This window comes from Lepisosteus oculatus, chromosome 14 (genome assembly GCF_040954835.1).
Source record: "Lepisosteus oculatus isolate fLepOcu1 chromosome 14, fLepOcu1.hap2, whole genome shotgun sequence".
Taxonomy (NCBI): Eukaryota; Metazoa; Chordata; class Actinopteri; order Semionotiformes; family Lepisosteidae; genus Lepisosteus; species Lepisosteus oculatus.
In genome coordinates this window covers 19,706,665-19,733,448 of record NC_090709.1, presented here as the reverse complement: position 1 = coordinate 19,733,448, position 26,784 = coordinate 19,706,665, and the positions used below count along the sequence as shown (strand labels likewise).

Here is a 26,784-nt window from a genome sequence, read left to right as displayed (position 1 = left end):
CTTAGGACACTCCATCATGTCCTCTCTGCTCACCACCACCCAGGAATTGGCTGATGCCATCCCCACTGTTGCTCTCCCCTCAGGAAGCACTATCTACACAGCAGAATTCACAGATGCCAATGCCATGTACAGTTCTCCCAGATGTCCACCTTTTGCCCATCAGTCAAGAGGAGTGGGGGATTGAATGTGCAGTGTGTCGGCACAGAGGGGACAGCCAGAGCCGACCGCTACGCCGCTCTTCTGTTTTGTAATTTTGTGACTGGGAGTGAGCCACATCCGTAAATGTCGACTGGTCCAGAGGGAAAAGGGCCTTGCCTTCCATTCTCTGCGAACACATAGGCATGTTGAATTGGAGATTCTCAAAACTTACTTTGTGTGATTGGAAACTGATACATGATAGGATAAACAAAATGCTTCAAAGAAAGAGGTGCTCTTTCTCTCTGGTTTTAGTCTGTGCAGCAATAAAACAATCAGATTAAACAAGAGAGAGTGTGACGTTACTTTTCGTCAATGAAAACACAGTCTTTTCATGTTTATTTAAGTGTCCTTCTTTCATTTGGATTGTATGAAACAACTCGGGAGTTATTGTTATGATTACTCTATTATCGAATCCTCAACTCATTCACTTGTTATTTTTGGAACATTTTGACATGTTGCTTTTAGCCGTCGATACTGTTGAATTCGCTCAGTTTGTAATGTAGGGTGCTCTGAACAAGTTAAACTTTGATACAGGACAAATGTATACTTTTAAAGCTACTACAGTATAGCTTGTGGGAAATACAACATCACACCGTATGCATAAGGCACGTCTTTGTTCACGTTTTAAAACTACAGTCCAGAAAAACATGACATTTGATTGCTGGTTGCCTTATGTTAAAGGACAACAATGACACCAGAGCATGAAAATTCCTTCCCCTCCCCCAGCAGAACTGTTTAATCTACATAAACACAGTGGGGTGCAACACCTAGCCTAGACTTTGAGAGAAGTATGGAGCTGCGTTGCATAAAGAGTTTGCAATGGAATATACAGTAGTAGGCAAAAGTTAATTTCAAGCTGAAAAGAAAAGACTCAACATGTCTCCTCTATACATCTTCCATTTAGACCATCCAATGTCATTTATTATTAATATCTTCCATATCCCATTAAAATCAGAAAGTTTCTTACAAGTGTAAATCCAACTATTTTCCTTTTTTTGTTAAAGGAAAACTCATGCCAGGAGCTGGGTTCAAAAAAACTATAGCTGAAAAGGGCAGGCAAAATGTTTAAGTAATCATAGGTGAATGAGACAAATTGATGCAGATGTTTAGAAAGAAAGTGGACTACAGTACTATTTTGAGCTTACAGCCTATCCAGTGTTATTCATTATTAATATCTTTCATATCACATTCAAATGAATGTTTTTTTTAAATGTAAGAGGCAATACACAACATGTGTCCTCTATAACACTTCAGTGTACATTTTAATCAGTTTAATGTTTAACAATGTTATACAAAGCTTAAAATTATTAAATTGCATATACCGTTTAGACTGTTAAATTCTGTAATTGACAAACAATTGTCCCTCAGCATTGACAGGGATTCAAAACCAAGTGTTTTCTGGCAACAGACCAAATGCTGTACATGAGAGCTTTCATAGCTCCACCTGGTGGTTTTACAAGATATTTCACCCTACTATGATACATCATGCGGTATCCTACAGTTCTTTGCAGAACGAGCACTGCGATTTACTGCAGCATACCTTGCACATTTTGAATGATTGGATCTGTACTTCTACTCAGTCTGGTGAATTCTTGATAAACCAAACTGGTGCCCTCCCTCTAACTCACCATTCCTCCCTTATGGTAGTGGATGTAGAGAAACCCATGTATATAAACCCATAGGGTCAATTGCAATGGACTTCCCGAGTTACAACACAGCCGCGTACCAATTGAGTATGGTACATTGTGGAGATCATCTCCCACTCTGAGTTCAATTGCAGCAAAAAACATGTGGAACAAAGTTGGAGCTCAACTCAACTTGTGCTTAATCCGGTTCGGCGTTGTTGTACTAATTAGCCCGAACTGCAGGGGACTGTGCATCAGAACTCTTCCGATAAGTAGGATAATACATACGCCATGTTAATATACAATTACTTTTCTGTTTCTTGTTTATATTCAAACTAAATTTCCTGGCAAATCAGTTAGTTTTTAATTTAAGAATTGCATTTAGGCTACAATTCATCTCATGAGGCTACATTGTTATTAATGAGATACCCAATTGTAATTAGTCATGAAACAAATGAGAACTGCAGCTGTGCATTTGAAATTAAACACTACTGTATTATTGCAGCATTAATTTTGTTTAACACTCCAGATGAATAAGCAAACCCATTGTTATAGCTAAGTCGTCACAAAAGACACCGACTAATAACCAGTAAAGTTAAGTTTTATTTTTAACAGAGCTGTAAATTAGACTTATAAAAATACTTGAGCAATAAAAAAACCCAACAACAAAACAATTGTTCCTGACCTTCTAAGCATTTTTTTAAGGCAATACATTTCTTTAGCAGGGTGTGCCTTGTGCTTACTTTTCAGAACTTTGATTTTCTCTCTCTCCTGTGTCAGTTCAGATTAAGCTCTTTAATCAGTTCCAACATCTTCCTTTCAAAGTGGGGAAGTGCTTGCTGGCATGTTGTTTTGCCAAGACATGCTTATCCTTTATGAAGGTATCTTCTGACACCTATGCACAATCCAACAACATTAGAAGACCAGCGCTATAACAGGAGTCATAAAAACACAAGAAGCCACATTGAACGAGCTTTCTGAATTGTAAAACAACGCTTTGCTTGTCTGTCATTTGGTTTGCATACCAGTCCATCAAGAGCTAGCACAACCCTGGCTGTTTCAACACAGTCATTGGATCACAGCCACAGGACAGAAAAGGGACTGTAAACCATCATATATCACTTAAGATGCTGAGTTTTTTTTCCTTTAACATGCTTGGGTGCAACCTATTTCCTCCTCATCCCTGCTTTCCTCCGATAACCACAAACACAGAGACCCATCACTAAAATATTTAACAAATCTATCCAGTTGACTCCTCAATTTTATAGAACACATTAAAGCCTCACGCTACATTTATATAAATAATAGCTTAAGTTCTGTTCTCTTCACTCCCTAGCACCTTAAACTTCACAGCTACTAGTAATGATTAACATTCAACATAATTAGTAAATGTCACTTTTGTAAATACACACATTAATCAACTTCATTATGAATAAATGTGGTATGAGTGTTAAGCAACTTTAATTAAATATTACAATGTTTTCAAGCGACGGATGCATAAATTCAGTACGTGGTAACTATTATTTCCACTACTGTATATTCTGGAGCCTTCGAATGCAATTCTTCATTACACCAAGTACGGTACTAAGTTGCTCAAGCCATATTAAGAGGTGGTTTAAAATAAGTCACTAGTTTAGTCACTTCTAGAGGGCAACAACTATTATTTTGTGTTCGTTGCAATTGAGAACAGGTTTAGTACGGTGCTGCGGACTAAGCACAGCAGTAACGTTCGTTGCAATTGGACTTAAGGTGGAGCACAACTTCAGACCACAGCTGCGTACTAAACACAGGTTGATTTCCTGTGAATACTTCACTTCTAGTTTGTTGAAATTAACCCCTAGACTTTGCCCTACTGAGGTCTAACTCAAGCTCAAGCAGAGACAACCCATTAATGGCTTTCATAACTTCCATTAGTCTCTACCTCTGTCTCCCCTAACTCAGTCTTGATCTTCCAAACCAGGCGTTTAACTGAAATTCAGCCCACTGATACGGTTTCTGAGAAAAAAAAATATAACAAACGCTACCGACAGCCTGAAAAAAAAAACACAGACTCCTATAGCCTCAACTGAGCAAAAGAGTCAGTTTCTGCGCCTTCTGAAATATTATTAAAAAATACTACCCTTTCTGAATCGCCAGCACTGGCTGGAGACGCTGTGTGTGTCCGGGCTCAGCGGTTATATAGGACAGGACTCAGCGCGCAGCAAGTGTGACTCATTGCTCTATGCTGCCCGTGCGGAATGCACATCTCCTCCCTCTACACACCACCGCCTCGCTAAACCGCCTTCATACTGCCCAGCGGCAATAACATCTCCATTTATTACATTTATTCTTCCCTCTTAACCCAGAAAACTCTCGGGACGTTTCTTGAACCGGTAAAGCTCTCTCTGTTGGTGGTCACAAGTAGAAACAATGCACGAGCTGAAAGCAGGAAGTCAAGCAGTCCTCCCTCACTGTATATCTGGGTCCAGACTTCCGAAAACTCCTCAAAGTGAATTTCCAGAACGCCATATTAAAGTCTCCCATCTGTTCGTTTCAAATACATAAATTAGATGAGTTCGGGTACTTTTCTGATGTATTTTAATAGTTTGGCACTGTGCCTTGTTAAATATGTCACAAGCAAAGTTTATCAACTTCACTTTCATGCGAGGTTTTGCGTGGATACAAAAACATTATACGATATCTATAACACACGTGAAGAGTGAATCTGAATTAATCAGAATGCCTCGCTGCACCAGAATTGTATTTTAAAAATACATCTGGTGCATCTGAAGACAGAATAAAACCCAGAAAAGGACGACAGACCATTAAACTGTCTGGTGATATTGCTGCACTGGGCGCAAGATCACAATAGAACACGTTATTGTAAAAAATGTTAACATTCGTGAATAAGAATTTTTTTTATTGTACCAAATGTCCGTTAATATTGAATGACGTTTTTCAGACCCTAAACACAATTATATGAAAAAAAAAACATTTACTATATCTGCATTTAACTTGCTTTTTTAAAAACATTACAATACGGTAGATGAAAATTGTTGTTCAGCGCTCTTGTATTAAATATACTCTAGTCATGTGTCAGAAATAAAGTGTATAAAATTAGCTAAATCAAACAAAACACAAGCGCTACGAAAAAGAAAAAAATGTGTTAATCCTGCAATTTTATCTCATTGAAACGTTTTTTTTTCTCTGTGGCACTAACGGGCTAACGGTTAGGATTCCTGGTTTCCTGATTACATAGAAATGTGTCTCTCTTGTCTTACAGTGTCCAAATGATCAGTTCAGTGTAGAAAAGAGCAGCGTAAAACCCAGTCAGGCGTGCAAAACGTATTGTAACGCCCTCGCCTGGTGGTGAGGAGGAAGCGCCCCTAGGCGCTCGTAGTACCGCTGGGCATGCTGGGAGTGGTAGCCGGGAAGAGTCTGAGGTCAGCACGATGACCAGCGGCTGACCCTACCTGTGTAAATAATGTCCTAGTAATTCTAGTGCCCTGTGTAGTCCTGTAAAAGTGTAGTGTGTTGTTAGGTAATTACCACCCTAAATATGTGTACGTGTTCCGTCAGTCTCCTCATGTGTGTGTAGATCCTGTATTTGGTTTTGGTGTGGTTATTAAATAAAGTCAGTGCTTGGTTAATCGCGTCTCCACTGTTCTTTAGTTCTGAAAAAGAACCTGCAAACGCTACATTGGTGTCAGAGCGGGCATAAGGAACAACTCGTGGCAGACACTACCCGATTCCGTAAAGCGCCGGCTGATGGTGAAAAACGCAGAACCCATTGGAGAGAGCCTGAGCAACTCCTGGGTGCGACAGGTGGCCACAGCCCTTACCAGGGCTACCCAGTAGTGGTCCCGCCAGTTGAATTGGGGCGGCTGCCCCGGAGAGAGGATGCCCTCCCTGCCGGAGCCGATCAGCGATTCCCACACCCATCGGCGCGGGTGCAACCAGGTCGCTACGATGGTGAAGCGTCTTGGGAAACCTACGAGGCGCAGTTCCAGCTCGCGGCCCGGACGAATGGCTGGAGCCGGGCGGAGATGGCCGGCCACCTGGCGGCGGCGCTGGAAGGAGTGGCCTGCCAGGTGCTCCTGGACGTCCCGGAGGAGGACAGAGGCGACTACACGGCACTGGCAGCAGCCCTCCAGCTGCGCTTCGGTGTAGAGGAGGTGCCGGACTTGATGCGGGAGAGGCTGGGCCCAGTCGCCGCGGATGTCATGTTCCTCGCCCGCCGAGGATACCCAACTTTCCCCCGGGAGGCGCAGCGGGAGATGGCTCTCCAGGCCTTTCTCAAGGCCCTCTCACCCGAGGAGCTGCGGCGCCACGTGCAACTGGCCGCGCCAACATCGCTGGAGCAGGCCTTGGCCCTTGCTACACGGGCTGAGGCAGTGTTCGTGGTGACTAGAAGCGCCAGCAGACGCAATGCGCCCTGCCGGCTGACCGAGGCGGCGACGGAGGAATCCAGCGAGGGGGAAGAGGAGCCAGCCCGGGCAGCGACCCCCGCGGAACAGCCCCGCACGCTGATTTGCAACCGCTGCGGGAAGAGAGGACACCGAGCCCGGTTCTGCCGGGCACCCGAACCTCGCACTCCTCGATCGGCGTAGGGAAACGGGAATGGGGCGACTCAGCGTGGGGAAGGCCGCCCCTCGAACACCTCGAACACCTCAACCCCCGCTCCGGAGAGCGCTGTAAAAACCGGCGCCCCTCACACCACCGTGGGGCGAGTCGGCTGTAGCCGGGGCCTGTACCTCCACTGCAAAATCGAGGAGCAACCCTGCCTGGCCCTTCTCGACACCGGTTCATCGGTAACCCTACTCTGGCCGGGCGTCCTCCCCGACACCGAGGGCACCAACCCCCCAGGATGGGAGGCCTCCAGCCTGCGGCTGAGGACCGTGACGGGACAGCTCGCTGCGGTCCGGGGGAAACGGGTGCTTGCCTTCCGTCTAGGTGCAGCGACGGTGCGCCACCCCTGCTACCTCGCACCCATCCAGGAGGACTGCATTCTGGGGCTGGACGTACTGCAGCGAGTGGGGGCCAGTTTGGACTTGAGTTGGTGTGGCAGGGGGAGCGACTTCACCTGGTGGAGGGCAGGCTCGTCGAAGGCCGAGGGACGCGGGCTTGCCGGAGCCGGGAGAAAAAGAGGCAGTGGCGGCGGCAGTCGCCGGGGCAGACCAGGCCTGTGAGCCGGGGAGCGAGCGTGTTGGATCCTGCTCCCGAGTCAGCCGGGGGGCCAGACAAGGCGGCGGCGGCGGGAGCCGAGCGTTGCGTGGAAGCGAGGCGCGCCGTTGAGGATCTCTACCAGCGGAGCTGCGAGGGCCTCGATGAGGACCAGCGGCAGCGGCTCCAGGCGCTACTCGCCCAGAACGAGGATCTCTTTGCGGCGATAGATGAGGACTGCACCCGCACTGCCCTGGTCCAACACGAGATCAACACCGGCGACGCTCGGCCCATCCGCATCCCACCGTGACGCATGGTTCACGCCAAGCGGACCGCCGCCGAGGAAAAGATCCGGGAGATGGCCGCAGCGGGGATGATTGAGCCCTCCGCGAGCCCGTGGTCGGCGCCAGCTGTACTGGTAAAAAAAAAAGACGGCTCGTGGAGGTTCTGCGTCAACTACCGCAAGCTGAACGAGGTCACCCGGAAAGATTCCTACCCCCTGCCGAGGATAGATGACGCCCTAGACTACATCACCGGGTCGACCTGGTTCAGCTCCCTGGACCTCCGCTGCGGCTACTGGCAGGTACCGCTTGCTCCCGATGCTCGCCCGAAGACGGCCTTTTCTATCGGCCAGGGCCTCTGGCAGTTTACTGTCATGCCTTTTGGCCTGTGCAATGCCCCGGCGACGTTCGAGAGGCTGATGGAGAGGGTGCTGGCATCTGTCCCCCGGAACCAGTGTGTGCTGTATCTGGACGATCTGCTGGTTCATGCCCGGGGCTTCGACCAGGCCTTGACGAACCTCCAGGCGGTGCTGGCCTGCATCCGCCGTGCTGGCCTGAGGCTCAACCCCCGCAAGTGCGAGCTCCTGCGGCGGGAGGTGAGCTTCCTGGGACATGTTGTTGGACCGCGAGGGGTGGCTACGGACCCAGGTAAGGTCGCCGCAGTGAGGGACTGGCCGACTCCACGCACCGTCACGGAGCTCCGCAGCTTTCTGGGGTTGGCCTCGTACTACCGGAGGTTCGTCCGGGACTTTGCCAGCATCGCTGCCCCGCTGCACCGCCTCACCGACAAGAGCCGCCGTTTCGACTGGGACTCGGGCTGTGAGACTGCTTTCGGCCGGTTGCGTGAAGCTCTGGTGGGGGCCCCCGTGCTGGCCTACCCCGACCCGCGGTTGCCGTATGTTCTTGACACCGACGAAAGTGACTCGGGGGTGGGTGCGGTGTTGGCGCAGGAGGGGGCGGATGGGGAGCGCGTAGTGGCCTACTATAGTCGGGCTTTGACTAGGCCTGAGCGGAACTACTGCGTGACCCATCGTGAGCTGCTGGCGGTGATGGCGGCGGTCCACCACTTCAGGCCGTACCTGTTCGGGACCCGGTTCCGGCTGAGGACCGACCATGCGTCCCTCACCTTGCTGCTCCACTTTAAGGAGCCGGAGGGGAGATGGCGCGATGGATAGAGATCCTGCAGGAGTACGACTTCACTGTCGTGCACCGTGCGGGGTCTTGCCATCTCATTGCCGACGCTCTCTCGCGGCACCCCTGCGAGGCCGCGGAACGCCACCACTGCGCCCGGCGGGAGCAGCGTGAGGAGGCTGTCCGCACCGTGGCGGGGGTGAGCACCGCCGGCTGGACCGGACTACGAGTGGGACCTGCGGCAGCGGATGCAGCGGGTGCACAGCTTTGCACGGACCCACCTGACACAGGCGGGGGTCCGGCAGAAGCGGCACTACGACCTGCGCTGCAGGGGGCCTGCCTTCCAGCCCGGGGACTCGGTTTGGGTGTACAACCCGCGCCGCCGTAAAGGCCTCAGCCCTAAGCTGGCGCCGTCGTGGGAGGGGCCCGCTGAGGTACTCGGGGTGGTGGGCGAGGTCTGCTACCGTGTCCGGTTGCGAACACGGGGGAGAGTGGTGGTCCTGCACCGAGACCGCCTGGCCCCCTACCGGGCCCGGGAAGAGGAGCCGTGTGGTCAGGCTCTAGAGGAGCAGCCGGGGCTGGAGCCGGCCGATAGTGGGGCGTCCGTGGGTCGCCAGCCGTCACCGCGGCGCAGCGGCCGCTCACGCAGGGTTCCGCAGCAGTTAGCCGAATACGAGTACAGCTTGAGGGGGGTGTTCGATGTCGACGAGACGCCAGACGCCAGACGCTTCAGGTGGGGGCAGTGTAATGCCCTCGCCTGGTGGTAAGGAGGAAGCACCCCCAGGCGCTCGTAGTACCGCTGGGCATGCTGGGAGTGGTAGCCGGGGAGAGTCTGAGGGTCAGCACGATGACCAGCGGCTGACCCTACCTGTGTAAATAATGTCCTAATAGTTCGAGTGCCCTGTGTAGTCTTGTAAAAGTATAGTGTGTTGTTAGGTAATTACCACCCTAACGATGTGTACGTGTTCCGTCAGTCTCCTCATGTGCGTGTAGATCCTGTGTTTGGTTTTGTGTGGTTGTTAACGAATAAAGCTAATGCTTGTTTGTTAATCGCGTCTCCACTCGTCCTTTGTTCTGAAAAGAACCTATAAATGCTTCAATAATCTTTACTCAGCAGCTTATTAAAAACAGCTCCCGTGATGTTCAAACCAATTTTTTACACAGAACACTGACACAGCTTTGCGTTCTGAATTTCTTTTTCTCGTGTGTTAAATTTAATGTGGCACAATGCACTGGGATAGGGGTATTCTGTTCACAAACCAATAGCGTTTAAACCACAGCACCCACAATGCTGCAAGTAAGTGTTTTGCACACTAAGCAGAGAGCGATGTCTTCCTCGTTAGTATAGTGGCGAGTATCCCCACCTGTCACGCGGGAGACCGGGGTACATCAGGACGGCCACAACGCAAAGTACTGACCCCTATGCGATCACGGCGAGTTACTGATACACACGTGGCAGGGCGGAAAAGGCTGTGCTCTCTTCGTGTGACATAATTCGGGAAAGTCCTGACGTTGCATTTCAACTGAGCCCCAGTATACATCGACCCTTCGACACTGAGTGACAACTCTCTTGCGTGTTTTCTCATATTTATTTAGTTTGCTTGCACGATGCCCGGTTGCGTGCTCTGGTCTAGCGGTTAGGATTCCTGGTTTTCACCCAGGCGCCCCGGGTTCGATTCCCGGTATGGGGACGTGTCAGTTTTGCCTCCTGCTTTCCAAAAGATCAGCACCGTGTACGAAGGAGCCGCATTAAAACTACTCGAACGTGCAAAACGTGCGAGAAGAGGGGGCGCTTGTTTCCAGCCGAAACTTCTCGCGTGTGAGACGAGCTGATCATCGCTGCAGGAGGTGGGAGGGTTACTCTGGTAGACAGGGCTGACCTTCGGCAATAGGATTTATACTCTCCAAGATGATATTTGCACTTTCTGGAGAGGCGATTTTCTCCACTTCAGTAGCCCGATTTCGTCGATTGCGTGGAGAGGGCTGTAGAATGTGGCGCCACCTTTCCTGCTCTGTCCATGACAGGCGTGCTGGTCTCTGGAGAGAGAGCACGGTCCATCAGCGCACTCCAATAAAGGCACTGAAAGCAGCTGAATCACACTGGGCTGCTGGACACATCTTACCACCTTTCCGTAGTGTAGTGGTTTTCACATTTGCCTCACACGTGAAAGGTTCCCGGTTCAAAAACCGGGCGGGAACAGACTTCTTTTGTCGCCACGCACAAAAGGGGATTGGGGATTCGCCTAGCGCTGTGATCGAGCAGACCCACTCACCTCTTTGTGTGGCGGGATCTGCACAGTGCATGTCGCAGCGCATCCTGCTTTCAAATGACCAGCTCGGAATGACTTGCCTTTGACGCTTATCAAGGCGTTCTTTGTGCTTCGAACAGACCCACTCACCTCTTAGTGTGGCGGGATCTGCACAGTGCATGTCGCAGCGCTCCCTGCTTTCACTTCAATGTGCTTCCTGATGTCGAGTCGTGTGCCGTGCGGAGGCTCTGAAAGCGAGAGCAATGAAAAGGTGCACGACGCTGTGAAAGAAAACAGAGAAGTGAAAGGCAGTCCTTTCTCTAAGGAGGTGAAAGAAAACCCCGGTCTCCCGCGTGACAGGCGGGGATACTTGCCACTATACTAACGTGGAAGACATCGCTCTCTCCGACCCCCGGCATTGTGTCCCGACCCACCGTGCTGGAAGCCGACGCGTCCTCTGATTCCTTTACGGAGCAGAAATGACAACCGAGGAGCCGAGAGATCATTTCAGCATTTCGCGTCTGAACGGAAAACACAAACGACCAACTCGGAATGACTTGCTTTTGACGCTTTTCAAAGCGTTCTTTGTGCACGACGACTGCGCCGCCTAGCAGATACAAATGGGTTGTACAACTTTGAACTAGCAAATGGAAGAGGGCTAAGCCCCCTCTCTTTTAGCCCAGGTTCGATCTGTCTCCCAGAATCACCAGGGCGCACACACACACACACACCCATGCCGTTGAAGTGCTCTGCTTCATTTCTAAGGGCAACTGAACATTCACTCCTACCCCGAGAACAGAAAAGACAGCGTCCGCAGCAACAACAGCTCAGGTCTCTGCACAGGAGCTAAGCTGCCCCCATCTCCTCTGCTCTGCGGCTCCTGCGGAGCGGAGTCCTGCCTGGAGCCGTGTTTGCAGGCGGCGGCTCCCCGCGCTCTGTCTTTGCGTCGTGTCCAAGAGCTCCTGGGAGCTCCTGCGCAGGTCGTTTGCGCAGGTGGTGGAAGCCGGCCGGCAGAAACCGGTCTCAAGACAAAGGGAGAGAGGTGAGAACAAAGAACCCGCACCTCCCCCGCAGAGAACCTAAACTGCCGAGGCCACACCCCCAGCCGCACCAGTGCCACAAGATGGCCGCCAGGACGACGGACAAAATGGCTGACCGGAGGAAGGGCCCTATAACTCCCAGCAAGAAGGGAAAGAGAAAGCGGGAGAAGAGATGCAGGGCGGATCCACCTTCGGAAGGACAAAAGAAAAGAGTGTTAAGGGAGAACCATTTCCTCGTTCTAGAGGAAACTGAACTTTCTTCCCCCGAGGCCCAGGAACAACCGGAGGAGGCAGCCCAGGAAGAGGTAACCCCCTCCCCCGAGGCCCAGGAACAACAGGAAGAGACAGCCCAGGAAGTGGAGCCCCCCTCCCCCAAGGCCCAGGAGCAACTGGAGGTCCCCGAAACTCCTGGAGAAAGGGAAGAAAAAAGCCTTCCCGAAGCGGTGGCAGAGAGTATCCTCGAGGAAGACGAGGATTACTTTGAAGCCGCCCTGGAGCCGGGACTGATGGTAGGGCTGGACCTGTCCAGCATGTTTACCTTTCAGTCCCCAGCGAGACCTGGAGGGAGCCCAGCATATTCCCCCCAGGACCCGAACGAGAGGAGTTACATCTAGGCTAAACAGTGCCCAGATGTAGACTCCCAAGTTTTCCACTGTAAGCACAAAGAGAGGAGGTTCAACTTTCACTTGTTTAATCATGATTGTGAAACTTACCTTTCTTACAACTAACGTGAGAGGGCTAATAGACCCGTTGAAAAGACGGGGAGTCTTTCATGATCTGGCCTCAAAGTCTTTCTCAGTTTGTTTCTTACAGGAGGTCCACCTGAAGGATGAAAGCGACAAGCTGACATTCACCAGGGAATGGACGAAGGGAAAATCATGCTGGAGCGTAGGAGGGGTCCACTCTTCCGGAGTGGGAATCCTCCTCGGAAACCCAGAGATGATGCTGGTTTCCTCCTTCTCCGTGGTGCAGGGCCGGATCCTGGTCGCAGACATCGACTGGAGGGGGCAGAAGTTGAGAGCGATTAACGTCTATGCTCCGACGGAACCCTCTATCTGGAAGGAAGTGTTTGCTGACCTGGCCAGCTGCTGCACCACCAACAGACAGGTGGTGCTCGGCGGGGACTTCAACGTTGACCGGGAGAAGGGGAGCGACGCTAGCTCGGCAGAGTCGCTACTCAAGCAATTCTCCCTGGTAGACGGCTTCAGACGGTGCCGCCCTAACGACGCCGGAACGACTTGGAAAAACTCCCGGGGAGTGTGCAGCCGCCTGGACTACATCTTCCTGCACACGACCTGCTCCCTGGAGTCGGTGACGGTGTCCCCAGCGTGGTATTCCGACCACGAGCGCTTGACGGTGGTGGCCAACACCAGCCTGCCAGCATTCGGTTGTGGGTACTGGATGCTGAACCGGGTGATACTGGAGGAAGATGACTTCAGGGCACTGTTCAGTAAAGACTACTCAAGCTGGGTCGACATGACGGACGGCTACAGCTCCGTGGTGGAATGGTGGGAGTCCATGAAGGACAGGACCCGAACGCTGGCACAGACGTACTGCAGACGGAAGGCGTCCAGGGAGAGGAAGGAAGCTGCGTGACTCCCGAAACAACTAGAGGAGGAGTACAGCTCGGCTAACAGGGGAGGAGCCTTCAATTCAGCCCCGGCATGGGACGTGAAGGAAAGGCTCCGCAAGCTGCACACCGAGAAAGAAAGCCAAGGCTTTCCTGGTCAAGGCACAAAGGGAGCATTATGAAAATAATAAAACCTGTTCCTCTTATTTCTTCAATCAGGTCCGTGGAGCCCAGAAAAAGTGGGTGATCTACAGCCTGAGATGGGGAGATGGAGAGGAAGTGCTGGACGAGAGTGACAAGGTAGAAGCGACCACCACTTTCTACAAGGAGCTCTTTTCAGAAAAGCAGACAGAGGTGGAGGCAGGTGATGCTTTTCTGGAGGGGCTGAAGGCACGAGTACCGGAGGAGGTGAGGGAGGACTTGGAGGGTCCGATCGCGGCCGAGGAGCTGAAGGCGGTGCTCTTGTCCATGGAGAATGGCAAGGTGCCAGGGCCGGACGGACTCCCCAAGGAATTCTACACCTGCTTCTGGGACACCCTGGCGGCAGATCTGGTGGAAGTGGTGCAGGAGATCTTCCGCCGGTGGAAACTCGGAAACACCATGAGGAAGGGCGTCATCTCCCTGCTCTTCAAGGGAGTAGATGCCGCCGACCTCAAAAACTGGAGGCCGATCATGATGTTCTGCATGGACGTAAAGATCCTGTCCAAGCTTCTGACCGCCAGACTGAGAACCGCCCTCCCCCACATCATCCACAGCGACCAGACGTGTGGGGGTGGAAGGGCGATCTGTCAGCTGGAACCTCCAGCTGACCAGAGATGCTAGCACCTGGGGTGAGGACCGGAATATGCCCTTGATGGTGGTCAGCCTGGACCAGGAGAAAGCCTTCGACAGAGTGAACCACAGCTATCTGTTCAGGGTGCTGGAACGCTTCGGTTTCGGAGAGAGTTTCAGCCTCTGGATTAAGATACTGTACTCTGACATAGGCAGCAGAGTCAACGTGAACGGAAACCTGGGGGATTTCATTCCCCAGGAATCCGGAGTATGACAAGACTGCCCCCTTTCCCCCCTTCTCTATGTTCTTTTCACAGAGCCCCTAGCAGAGGCGGTGAGACGGGACCCTGTCATCAACCGCCTTGAGATACCGGGAGGCGCAGGGTAAACCCTGAAGATCTTCCAGTACGCCGACGACACAACGCTGTTCCTGAGGTCGGACAGGGGGTTGAGAAGGGCCCTGCAGGTCATGGAGCAATACTCCAGAGCCTCGGGGTCGAAACTCAACCGCTGAAAGAGCAAACTGAAGTTCTTCAGGCCCTGGAAGCACAGGACGACGGCCCCAGAGGGTCTCGAGCTCTGCACGGAGCCTCTCAAAATACTGGGGGTTTCCTTCCAGAGCCAGGACAACAAGACCATCAACTGGACCGAGAGGATCGCCAAGGTGAATGCGATTCTGGGTCTGTGGAAAACGCGGTCGCTGTCCTACACAGGGAAAGTGATGGTGTTGAAAGCAGACATCCTGCCGGCTTTGGTTTACCTGGCGGTGGTGTACCCGCTGCCGGCCAGACTCAGACGAGCGCTGCAAGGGATGATCTTCGGCTTCGTCTGGGGTGGCAGGTACGAGTACATCACGAGGAACCGGATGTGTCAGCCGGTCGAGGAAGGGGGTCGAGATGTCCCACATTTCCCCCTGAAACTCGACTGCATCTTCTACTGCAACCTCTGTCGGGCGCTGCGGGAGCCCATCGGCCACAAGTACCAGTACTTTGTCAGGCTGTGGCTCTCCGTCCCGATGATGCACTTGGTCCAGTGGTCAAACACTGGGCTCAAGACAGAGAGGCAACCGGAGTTCTACAATCCGCGCTGTCAAGTGGAGCAGGAGGTACGAGGCCACGAGACAGCCAGAGCTCTGCACCAACCACAGAGCCCTGTACAAAGAGGTGAGGGGGCATTTGGTCGCTGACGAAAGGCTGCAGGTTCCCAGACAAGTCTGGGAAAGGACACAGCCCAAAGAACTTGACAACCAACTGAAGGACCTCAACTGGATGGCCGTACACAAGAGACTGGCTACCAGAGAGGTCCTCTACAGACACTCGATCTCCAGGAATCCGCATTGCCCCTGGGACACGTGTTTCGTCGAGGAGACTCAGGAGCACGTGTTCTGGAGCTGCCCCTTCGCCAAGGCGGTGTTGGGCACAGAATGGACAACATTATGCAACTCCTGGGAACGGGTGTGGTGCTCAGTTACCAGTATATTCTGCTGGGGGCTGGCACCCACTAGACTGGACAAGGGGACACAGGACCTGTGGGGGCTGCTGCTGTCCCTCACAAAACAAGGACTGTGGAAGGTGAGGAACACTCTCATCCGGCACAACATAAAGTGGGGGGCGAGGGAGATGGAGGAGAGGATCCTGGCGGACCTCAGGAGGAGGACGAAGCACCACGTTGCCAAATGGGGTTTTCCCACGGCGAGGGAGCGCTGGAAAGGACTTTGGGATAAACAGGGATTAAAGGACAGTAGCGAGTGGTAGGTTTGGAGGGGCTCTCTTAATTGCGCAAATCCGCCCCCACTTGCAAAGATTGATAACGGACAATCAATCTCCGTTACGCCGTTGTTTTTTATTACATGGAGTGTTAATATGTGTGAGATGTTCCTTTTGAGATGTTTTTTTTGTGGAATAAAGTATATTTTGTAGAACAAAAAAAATCTTATGACAAGGTTTACAAGTTATCTGTTGAACTACATTCTAATAGGTGTGGTCACATTCCAGGTCATTTGTTTACGTTTTTGTTTCTGGAGTAACTGTTAGATGAAATGTGCTAATATGTAACCTAACTCCAGTGTGAATAACTAGAAGAGGGGAGCAGCTCCATTCCAAACCAAGGGAGCTTTGAGATTGGCTGGGCCAGATCTCTCATTTGCATATCTGATTTGGAAATGTAACACTAAACCCCCTCCTTGCATGGATTTAACTTGCACCCAAGAGTCCCCTACTGTGTAATGCTACTTATTTTTTATGATAAGTGGTGATTACCAGTTGACAGGTTTTATTTGTTGAATTATAAATGGTTTTGTATTATCACCCTGAATGGCCTGTACTCAAGGTTTGGTAGGGTATGTGTTTTCATTTCATTTACCAAATGGAATTTTTGCTCTTTTAGTATTTGTTTAGAAGGCTTTCTGAAGTCAGAAAGCCCATTTATTTGGTGAAAAAATATTCTGTATTAATATTAATATTTCTCATACAACATAAATAGGGTCTTTTAGGAATAAAAAGATCTAGCACTTGGAAATCTTAATAAAGCTGTGTGCTTCCATACACTCGAACAGTTTTGATTCCTAATATTTGACCTTAGGTGTGGGAACGGGTCTTTTTTGCCATTTGATTTCCAATTGATCAGCACAGTATAGAAAATAGACCCATAAAGCAACGTCAGCAGTGACAAACGTGCAAAAAGTGATCACTTGTTTTCGCCCGCTTTCAAACTGAAACCCTTTGGTGTGTTAAGAGAATGTGATAACCACTACACTGCGCAAGGTGGGAATGGGTGACTTGCAGAGAGTGTTGAACTTCGAGAAAGGACTTCTCTCAGGAATATATTTCCACATTCTGAAAAGGAGATTTTCTCCATTTCTATAGTCTGACTTCCTCTTTTGCTAGAGAGCTGTAGAATGTGGAGTCACCTATCCAGCTCTGGGAACAGTGTGTAGATAACAAGTTTGTAACTGCCGGATGAGCACAGTAAATTAATACAGCAGAATAAACACACTGTGAGTATTTGAAGGAAATTAACAATCTTTTACGTCTCGCCATGTTCAATGCTGCTGTCATTTCTGTAATATTGTGATTATCACATTCATCACACATGCGCAAGATCCCCTGTTTGAAAGCGGGCAGAAACAGGTGTCTTTTTATCTTCTCACATTTTGCACTTCTGCCAGCGTTTTATGGATCTCGTTTTGTCTTATTGCAAGAATTCGAATTTCCTGTGTCATTCATGATCACATCAAACAGCCAGCAGATCATGTCACCTTTCAGATAGTCATTCTTTTGCTTCCTAAATTTCCTAGAGACAGGTCTTTTCAGCAGAACTGACAAACGTGGCAAAGCAACCTGATAAGACCAGGTCCTAGAAGTCACTACTCAGTCAGTTACTACTGCCGAAATGCAAGCCCTTCCTCCAGCCTGAAGAAGTTGATCCTACATTACTCATGAAGAAGATGTATCTACCAAACCTCAGAGAGCTGAGCTGGATCACTCCCCTTCTGAATGACGTTGCAGTAACACTCTACCACTCCTCTTCGTGCACTCATGCTGGAACTTTGGGAGGCTACTGCAGACAGCAGAGGTTGGATCATACACAGAGGTTGAAATAGCTCAGCTGAGAAAGCCTTAGACTGATGCTCTAAAGGTCCCTGGTTCAATGGCATTTTGGTTTTGGCATTTTGTTTCGTTGCGCCATTTGTTCCTCTCTGCAATGCCCTGTGTCCAAAGTCACACTTCCCTTTCTCAGCCTGAATCCCAAACTAGAGTCTTTGTGTCCTTGAGTCCCTCTTTTACCGACACTGATGAAGTACAGAAATAACTTAACATGTTTTGCACTCCTTATGGTGTTTTATGGTGGGACCTGTATTTCTCTATGAATTTCCTTAGTGACAGCCCATTTGTTTTCAATATATTTCTGGTGAAGTTATTACATCGGTCTCCCCTGGTGGCTTGTTTTCATATCCCACTTCTGACAATGACTTTTCTTATGTCACTTTGATGGGAGTACAATTGGAAAAAAAACTAAAATGTGTGTAGTTGTTTCCATATCAAACCTGTCTTCCATTTTATACAGCATTCCACAGGAGTGAATCAATTCCTTGTTTAATTTTGCAAATGACCCTGCTGTCAAAAAAACTAAATTCCCATGTAGCCAAGGAGTTGCTGAAAAGCAACTTCACTTTGATGTTTTGTGTTGTTATAACTAATTCATCTCCTTTTAAAAAAATAGATTTCTGTAGAAGAAAGGTGTCTCACACTACAGTTTAAATTGTAAACAGGTCATAGAAAAAGCTCCTTAGCTCCCTGTCAGGAATCAAACCCCACTCTCCTGTATGACAGGCAGGGATTCTCACCATGGTTAAATTGCAACCGTAATAATATTGACAACATTAATAAATGCATATATAATTGAAATTGAAAACATATCTAACACAGCATCTTTTCTGGTTATATACCACAATGCATTGCTGATATTTGTTGTTTGGCATTTAGGTTAAATACTGTCATGTTTTTCTCAGAAATCATCTTTTGATGTGTAAGTATAAATAATGATAATACTATTTGAATACATACAGGTCTTAATATTATTTTGATTAAAAATAGAACGTTAATAAGCAATAAATGGCATATAAAATAGTGTGAAGGTGAAGATCACACAAAATCAACTACAAATGTGAGAATTTTACATTTTTAGGATTATAAATTGCATGTAGCACATTAGCAACACTACAGTAATGCTAATATAACAATAGTGTAAAACAAATCCTGACCTAATTCCTTACAAATGCTGATACAAAATGTGAATGATTTCAGAGTTTCGGGTATTGGGTCTCCTGATAGAGATCAGAGATTAACTGAGGCATGTGGGAAAGTGTACAGAACTGGTGAACTCCCAATTCCACATCAAGAGGCTGAGCACAATGGAAGAGTCCTGTACACACAAGTGACTCCTTGACAACATGGACAATCAAAACCTACTGGTATGATATTATATTCTCTCTGTGGTGTAGAAAATATTCACTACTAGTATTCTAGGTTACAGATAGGTCATTATATGACAGCTTACATCTGATTAATAGGATCCAAGGATCCATCTCTGGCATACATTCTTATTTTTAGTTTATAATGTATAATCTTGCTAATCTTTTAATGCCAAAATAAAGTGTTTTATAAAAAGCTTCATGTTCTAAGAAATTACTACAACTTTTGAACTTTGAAATATGGCCACTTTGTATTCTAGGACTTAGCAAATACTGCAGAAAAGTGGAGTTAAAATGTGAAAATGTGTAATGGGTATGTCTGATTAGTTGATTAGTGAAGATCCAGTAGTAAAAATAGCTTCTAATATTATTTCTAATATAATATTATTTCCAGATAAACCAACTTTGGAGAGTAGGCAACAGTGATTTCAAAGAAAGTGTGTTCACTTTCTTTGAAAGTGACGTTAAGGTATTGCTTATAGAAAGCGTGTTAAGGTATTGCTTATAGATTTTTTAAATGTTTTTACATTACATTTTTACTTTGATCAAGTTAAAATATCCACAAAATTTAGCTTAAAGATACCTTGTTAACCACTGAATTTGCAAGGTGTAAAACTGCTAAATTGTCTTTTAAAATATAAGGATTACAGTAGTACATTTGTTACTAAATATTTGAGTAAATAAACGTTGAGTGAAAACTCGCTTCAGAAATGTCTAAGCTCAGTCATAATTTGGTTTTCAGACTTAAGACAAATTAACTGATGATGGAATTCAACTTCAGTGGCACAAACCAGAAAGATCAAAGACAAAAGAGGTGCCTGGGAGACACAAATCTTTTTAGAGCAATTAAAGGTACTCTTATTCTATGTTGTACTTTCAAACTTTGGGTACTCTTTAATTAGGACAGACTATTGCTCAATTACTATGATGCAAGCTAAACTTGACAATCTTTGACAATTATTATTAAATGAGCATTATACAAATGTGCGTTGATATTTTTAATATGTACCTTAATTGTAATATATATAAACACAATTGCTTTGATATGGATGTTCATTTGAAGGATTTGAGGAAACTATCAAGGATTGCAGAACAACCAAAGATACAGATGCAGCCATTCAAAGTGCGCGGTACAGACACCGCAGTACAGATACCGCAGGTATGATGACACGCGATACCGCGGTGCGTGATTGGTTGACCGACAGGGGCACTCGTGGTCCGTTGGTCTGTCGTAGAAAGACTTACTGTACTGTAAACGTCTTTACTGTGCCCGTTGTAGATATTGAATTTTACCACTGAAGGGAAATCTTAGTAGCTGAGCATAAAAAGAATAGGAGCATACTGTAACGCGTGTGAAGGCCATAAACGATATTAATTTTGGAACGTAAACATACAGTATATGGCTGGTCTTGGTACTTTAAAGAAAAAAATACGCACCAGTATTCCATTTCTCCCTAAACATTGTAAGCTTCGAAGTCTTTAACTAACGTGATACCGGAGTCAACAAGCATACTTTTAGAATTTGATTAAAAGGGAATATAATATGGAATCGCGTATCTCAATAATTTAATAACGGTATGATTATATCCGTGTACTGCGGCAGAGCTATGTAGGGCTGTTTCGCCTGCCTGATCATGTGAGCTCTCTTGTATCCTACTGGTCTAGGTGCGTGACCACCAGCTGGTAGGTTGGGTGTTCGAATCCAGCTGGTACTGGACTTTTCATTTTTATTTATTTATTTTTTAATCGCGTAACATAAACATATTACCGTATGCAAACTGTACTGTATACAGTATGTATATGTATATTTAATGTCTTAACTGTGCCCGTTTAATTGAATTTAAAAAACATATTTAACACGAACATTAAGCTGCTTACATCTTCCGCCTGAGAACAGTCACCCGTTGCTACCCAACGCAGAATGGTGATTGGCTGACACCATCTGACACCCCTCTGATTGGAGAAAAAAGACGTGCTGGTGTGCTATACCAGGAAGAGGATTCTTTCCATTCAAAACGTGTATTTTAAAAGTTTAAGAAGTAAAAACCTTACAGCGTACACAGATTTCTAAACTGATCAGGATCGTTATCTTTGTCTTATGCATAATAATGTTCACCGCTCTGTCCAGCAAATTAATAATAAACTTTATTTTATATAGCGTTTTAAACGAATAAGTAATTAGATTGCTCATAAACCTAATCACTTGCTTTTTCTTTTTATTTAGGCTCAGATTACAACTATAGATCGAATTATTAATAACCATAATAACAACCAACCAACAAAAACAACCATATAAACATAATGGTGGTGCTGGACCTTCCAGTTTTATTTATTTATTTTTTAATCGCGTAACATAAACATATTACCGTATGCAAACTGTACTGTATACAATATGTACATGTATATTTAATGTCTTAACTGTGCCCGTTTAAGTATTGAATATTCATATCTAATTTTACCACTGAAGGGAAATCTTAACATAAACATACAGTATATGGCTGGTCTCGGTACTTTAAAGAAAAAAATACACACCGGTATTCCATTTCTCCCTAAACATTGTAAGCTTCGAAGTCTTTAACTAACGTGATACCGGAGTCAACAAGCATACTTTTAGAATTTGATTAAAAGGGAATATAATATGGAATCGCGTATCTCAAGAAATTAATAACGATATAATTATATTCATGTTGCAAAAGAACTGCAACGGACATAAAAACTCCCTTGCATGGTTTCATTACGACCAGAATCGGTCTTGAGATATTTTTAACTTGATTTACAGTATTTGAGAGGTATGTCTTAACACCGATACTACAGTGCTTAAGTACTGCTCACGTATATGTTTCTAGGTTTATATTATGCATTTCATACGGTCAAATTACTTTTGAGCAATAAGAAGCGAGAAACGGTATGCGTTTTACTTTCGTTTTGTGCTGGGACCCGTGGATTGATTAGAGATATCAAGTACATACAAGTCATTTTTTAAATGTTGTAGTTCGTCTTGAAAAAATGTTACGAGTACATCATCTATCAACAATTACACAGGTTCTGTTTCCATATTGCGGATTTTGGTTACGTAATATTATTTTCTAGATTTCACGTTGTGAATATGATGGGATGTCTGATGGGATGTTTCTAAAAATCCACCCTCTGTAAAACGTCTTCTCTAGTTGTCCTGCATATGTATTCGCTAATGAAGCTGTGTGTTCTGAGCCTAGATCTCTACATTTCTGTATGAACCAGCTTAGAGGGCTAAAGACAGCTTGTGTTTAAATTGAGTGTAAGGCAATTTATGCTTCTAAAGTCATGGTCAGCATTTATCTTTGTACTGTGTTGTAAACTTGTTCTGTCCCAAGTCACATTATTTTATAGCGTTTTTAAAGCGTTATCAAATACGGTGTTACTGTAGTTTACTGAGTCCCATGTCACATGGTCTGTGATTGAAACCTGTAAAACCGGTTTAATTCGTCACAGCCAGCACTCTTCAGGTGTGAGGGTCTTCTGCTCAGAATGAAACGCTAAAATGTTTGTGTATATTCTAATGGTAGTGGGGGCGGGGTGTGTGGGAACAAGTTTGGTTGAAACATTTTCTCTGAAAGCATTTTCTTCTTGTAACCGATCTTGTTACAGCATGTTACAGTTTACTATTATTAACCATATTAATTTTAAGTGCTTAATGTAAAATCTTGTAAAAATATATTTTCATTGTTCAAATATACATTAAGTCTGACTATCATATAATAAGTTAAATACAAAACTAAAGAAAAAATAGGGTTAAATATAATTCAAAATATTTTGCTAACAATGTTAACTGTTTATGAATAATAAAATGTATTAACTAAGGAGTAGGATGGCACAGTTGTTAGTATGTTTTTTGTTTTTTTTTAACCCAATCTCCGGGAAACCATTAGTACGATGGTGAATCGGAGATTCTCAACCCTTGCTGCGTACGACTGGAAAAGAATTCGTGATCGGATCAACGAAATGCTTCGTAGGAGGAGGCAGTCTTTTCCTCTTGTCTAACAGTCTGTCCACAAACAAAACATTCCTGTTAGACAAGAGGAATTGAAAAAAAAACAATGTTGTCAATGAAAACCGGTGTGTGTGTCTCTCCCTGCTGGATGTCCCTCTCACAAACTGCTGAATGAATAAAATAATTTTATTGAAAACGAGTTTGCGATTGTCTGGTCTTTAAATTCTGTAGATACGCGATTCCATATTATATTCCCTTTTAATCAAATTCTAAAAGTATGCTTGTTGACTCCGGTATCGCGTTAGTTAAAGACTTCGATGCTTAAAATGTTTAGGGAGAAATGGAATACTGGTGTGTATGTTTTCTTTAAAGTACCGAGACCAGCCATATACTGTATGTTTAAGTTCCAAAATTAATATCGTTTATGGGCTTCACACGCGTTGCAGTATGCTCAGGCACTAAGTAAAAGGAGATGCTTCGTATTGCTTGACTAATTTTAAAAACTAAGTTATAAATATAAAAATTGCAGGCGCTGCTCTGGTGCGTCGGCTCCTACACAGTGCCTGTCTGCCGTAAGCGTTACAATATACATACAGTACCCAACACTGCTTGTACCCATCTGTCATGTAAATAAAACACCTTGAATTGAATTGAATTGAGGGGAGAAGGGGGGGATACTAAAGCCAATACTGGCTCAATGGGCTTTGACGTGCTAATGCGTTAACGGTCCGGGTGTGGCAGGCTTCCAATGTCAACTCGACTCGATTAGAAGACAATGAACGTATTTTAGCCCTAAATGAATTAATAGCAAACATGGTTTACATAAAATACATTTTTCCAAGAAAGTTTATAATAATACGATCTATAGTTGAAATCTGAGCCTACTTTAAAAATAAAGGAAAAGCATTTTCAGAGAGCAATCACGCTGTGTTTATGTAGAAAAAGTGATTAGGTTTATGAGCAATCTAATTACCTATTCGCTTAAAATGCTATATAAAATAAAGTTTATTTAGAGATGAATGATCAGTGTCGCAGTTTAAATAATGTGAGTCAGGAAACTAACACAGCGCCACCGGATTTAATAACGCAATAAAAACGCTATAAAATAATGTGACACAGTACAGCACAGTACAACAATACTGACCATGACTTTAGAAGCATAAATTACCTTACACTCAATTTAAACACAAGCTGTCTTTCTGTATGAACCTCTAAGCTGGTTCATACAGAAAATGTAGAAATGCATTAGCCTGATCATGATTAAAAAACACATAATTAAACACGCGTTTGCGATTTAAATCAGAACACGATTTAAATCAATATAAATGTTTATATTGTAACGCATACTGTCCCGCCTCCATTTCTCTATAAAAATTTACTGTTGCACACACACACACAATAGAAGCAGGAACCACTGTCAGAAGGGAAGATATATTCAAAATATCGCAAATATCGATCATGTTGCGATATTTTGAAATATAAAAGTCAATTGATTGTCCATAATATCGCTTACCTATTTTTTCGAAGAAATGTTTGTTAAAATAAAAGTCCAGCACCAGCTGGATTCGAACACACAACCTACCAGTTGGAAGTCACGCACCTAGACCAGTAGGCTACAAGACAGCTCGCATGTTCAGGTAGGCGAAACAGCCTTACACAGTCCTGCCGCAGTACACGGATATAATCATACCGTTATTAAATTCTTTAGATACGCGATTCCATATTATATTCCCTTTTAATCAAATTCTAAAAGTATGCTTGTTGACTCCGGTATCACGTTAGTTAAAGACTTCGAAGCTTACAATGTTTAGGGAGAAATGGAATACCGGTGTGTATTTTTCCTTGTGATATTTTAAGCTCTAGTTGAATGATAGGTGTCGCATTTTAAATCATTTTCGTAGCTAGAAATTATGAAACGCCCTGTTAAAAGCAAGGAAGTTTTTATGCCCCGTTGAAGTAAAACAAAATGCCTGACAAAGTATGGCTTGGACAGATTCCAAGTGCTTGTACAAATGTGCTAAAGAAATTATACTTTGAGTATACAGCTTGTCCAAAGTCATCCATTATTAATACTATTAGTAATATCTTCAGTAAAGGCTTTGATGCATAAATATTTCTGATAAAGGTAGGTTGTGTACTTCTGTCCAACTGAGCAATCTTGCTTTCATAATATATACCAACATTTTAATGACTGATGATTAACATGCTGTAATACACAGTTCAAAATTAAAGGCTCAAATGCTGTACATGAGAGGTTAAGCTCCCCCTGGCGGTTTTACAAGGCGACGCCGGATAGTTAGTCACGTGACACACGTGAAATGCGTGATACCGCGTGATACTGTGACACGCCCACCGGGGTATGCCGCGAAATACCTCACCCATTTTGAATGGCTGCATCTGTACATTTGGGCATCTGCTATTGGTAAAGATGAAAAGTGTGAAGCTTGCATACACACGAGAGAAAAATCAGTTTTAATGTACTTCATTAAACTGATGGTGTGCTTATCAATCGTGCATAAGAAACACATAGCAGAGGATGGTTTCGATCCATCGACCTCTGGGTTATGGGCCCAGCACGCTTCCGCTGCGCCACTCTGCTGATAGCTGTCATAGTGTGATTCAACACAACTGCTCTATCTTTGCTTTCTAAAAGTGCGCCCGAGATGAAAAGTCTAAACGGTAAACGCAGACGTCACTTTGAGCACTTGGTCTTTTATAGTACGAATCATCACACGCTGCTCTACATGGGCGTGTCTTCAAGATCGTTGAGAACCAAACCTTCTGCTTTCCGAGGCAACTGATTCTTTCGTTGTTAATTCACAAATCTTCAATGAGAATCAGTGAAACGAAAACCAAACACATGTACACACTCGCGTCCTAGCCTGAAAGAAAAATGATGGAAGCATTTGAGGAATAACAAGAGTAGTCTGAACAGCTCCAGTCTATCAACTGCTCTACAAAGTGATCGCTACTTCCACACCCAGTTTATAACACTGAAAATGATTCAGGAAGCAGAGCAAAGTTCTAAAAGCAGTGGTTGAAAAGCGTCTAGATACATAAAATGACAACTTCTCAAAAGTAAAATCTTCAGCTTTTAAATATTGTCATCCATATATTTTCGTTTTTCTCTTTTTTACATAACACGCTTTCGAGAAATAGACTGTCTGGTAATGAAGGCTGCATTAGAAAATGTGTATCTAAATTAAAATCGGGTTTATGACTTCTGCGTTTTTCAGCTTTCTTAGCGCTTGGGTCTCGATTCAGATATTGCAATGAAAGCAACAGGGGAGTAAGTTTTCCTTTTCTAAATCAAAGGTGATCTGCTCACAAGGAAGTATAAAAACTTCAGCGTTTACTTTTTGAAGACCGCAAATTGTCGAAACACTATTGCTTCATAAGCTAATAAGTAAGGTTTCTGAGCACGCATTGTATTACTAATGCTGTTATTAATAAAAAAAAGCTTAAATTCACATAATGGAATTTGGACGGCTCAAAGTAGTCTATTCTTTGTACAACTTCATTGTCTGTCCTTTTGTTATTGTAACGGATTCGGGTTCTAGCTAGCAAGACCTGGGTTCGAGCCAATACAATGAGGCACGAAGTAGGGTGGGAGCGGCAAGGGCACAAGCCCTAGAACCCGAATCCGTTACAATAACAAAAGGACAGACAATGAAATATGGGCTATTTCGAAGTCGCAAATGTGAGAGAGAAAGTCAAAATTCTGAGTTTTTAGGTCGCAATTCTATGATTCTAAGTCACAATTCAGAGATACCATAGTGCGTTTTTTTTTTACTCCCTGGCGGAAACGGGCTTCCGTAGGTTCTCAGTGCTGCGA

General features: G+C 45.7%; 1 non-coding gene and 1 pseudogene across 1 annotated transcript; one reads left to right on the top strand and one right to left on the bottom strand.

Moving 5' to 3' along the window:
• The window catches only part of LOC138242516 (zinc finger protein 271-like), a 681,240-nt pseudogene that overhangs the window by 592,191 nt on the left and 62,265 nt on the right, over window positions 1-26,784 (bottom strand).
• Window positions 16,373-16,430, top strand: LOC138243834 (U7 small nuclear RNA). The gene has a single exon (XR_011192452.1). It is a non-coding gene; the product is annotated as a U7 small nuclear RNA (small nuclear RNA).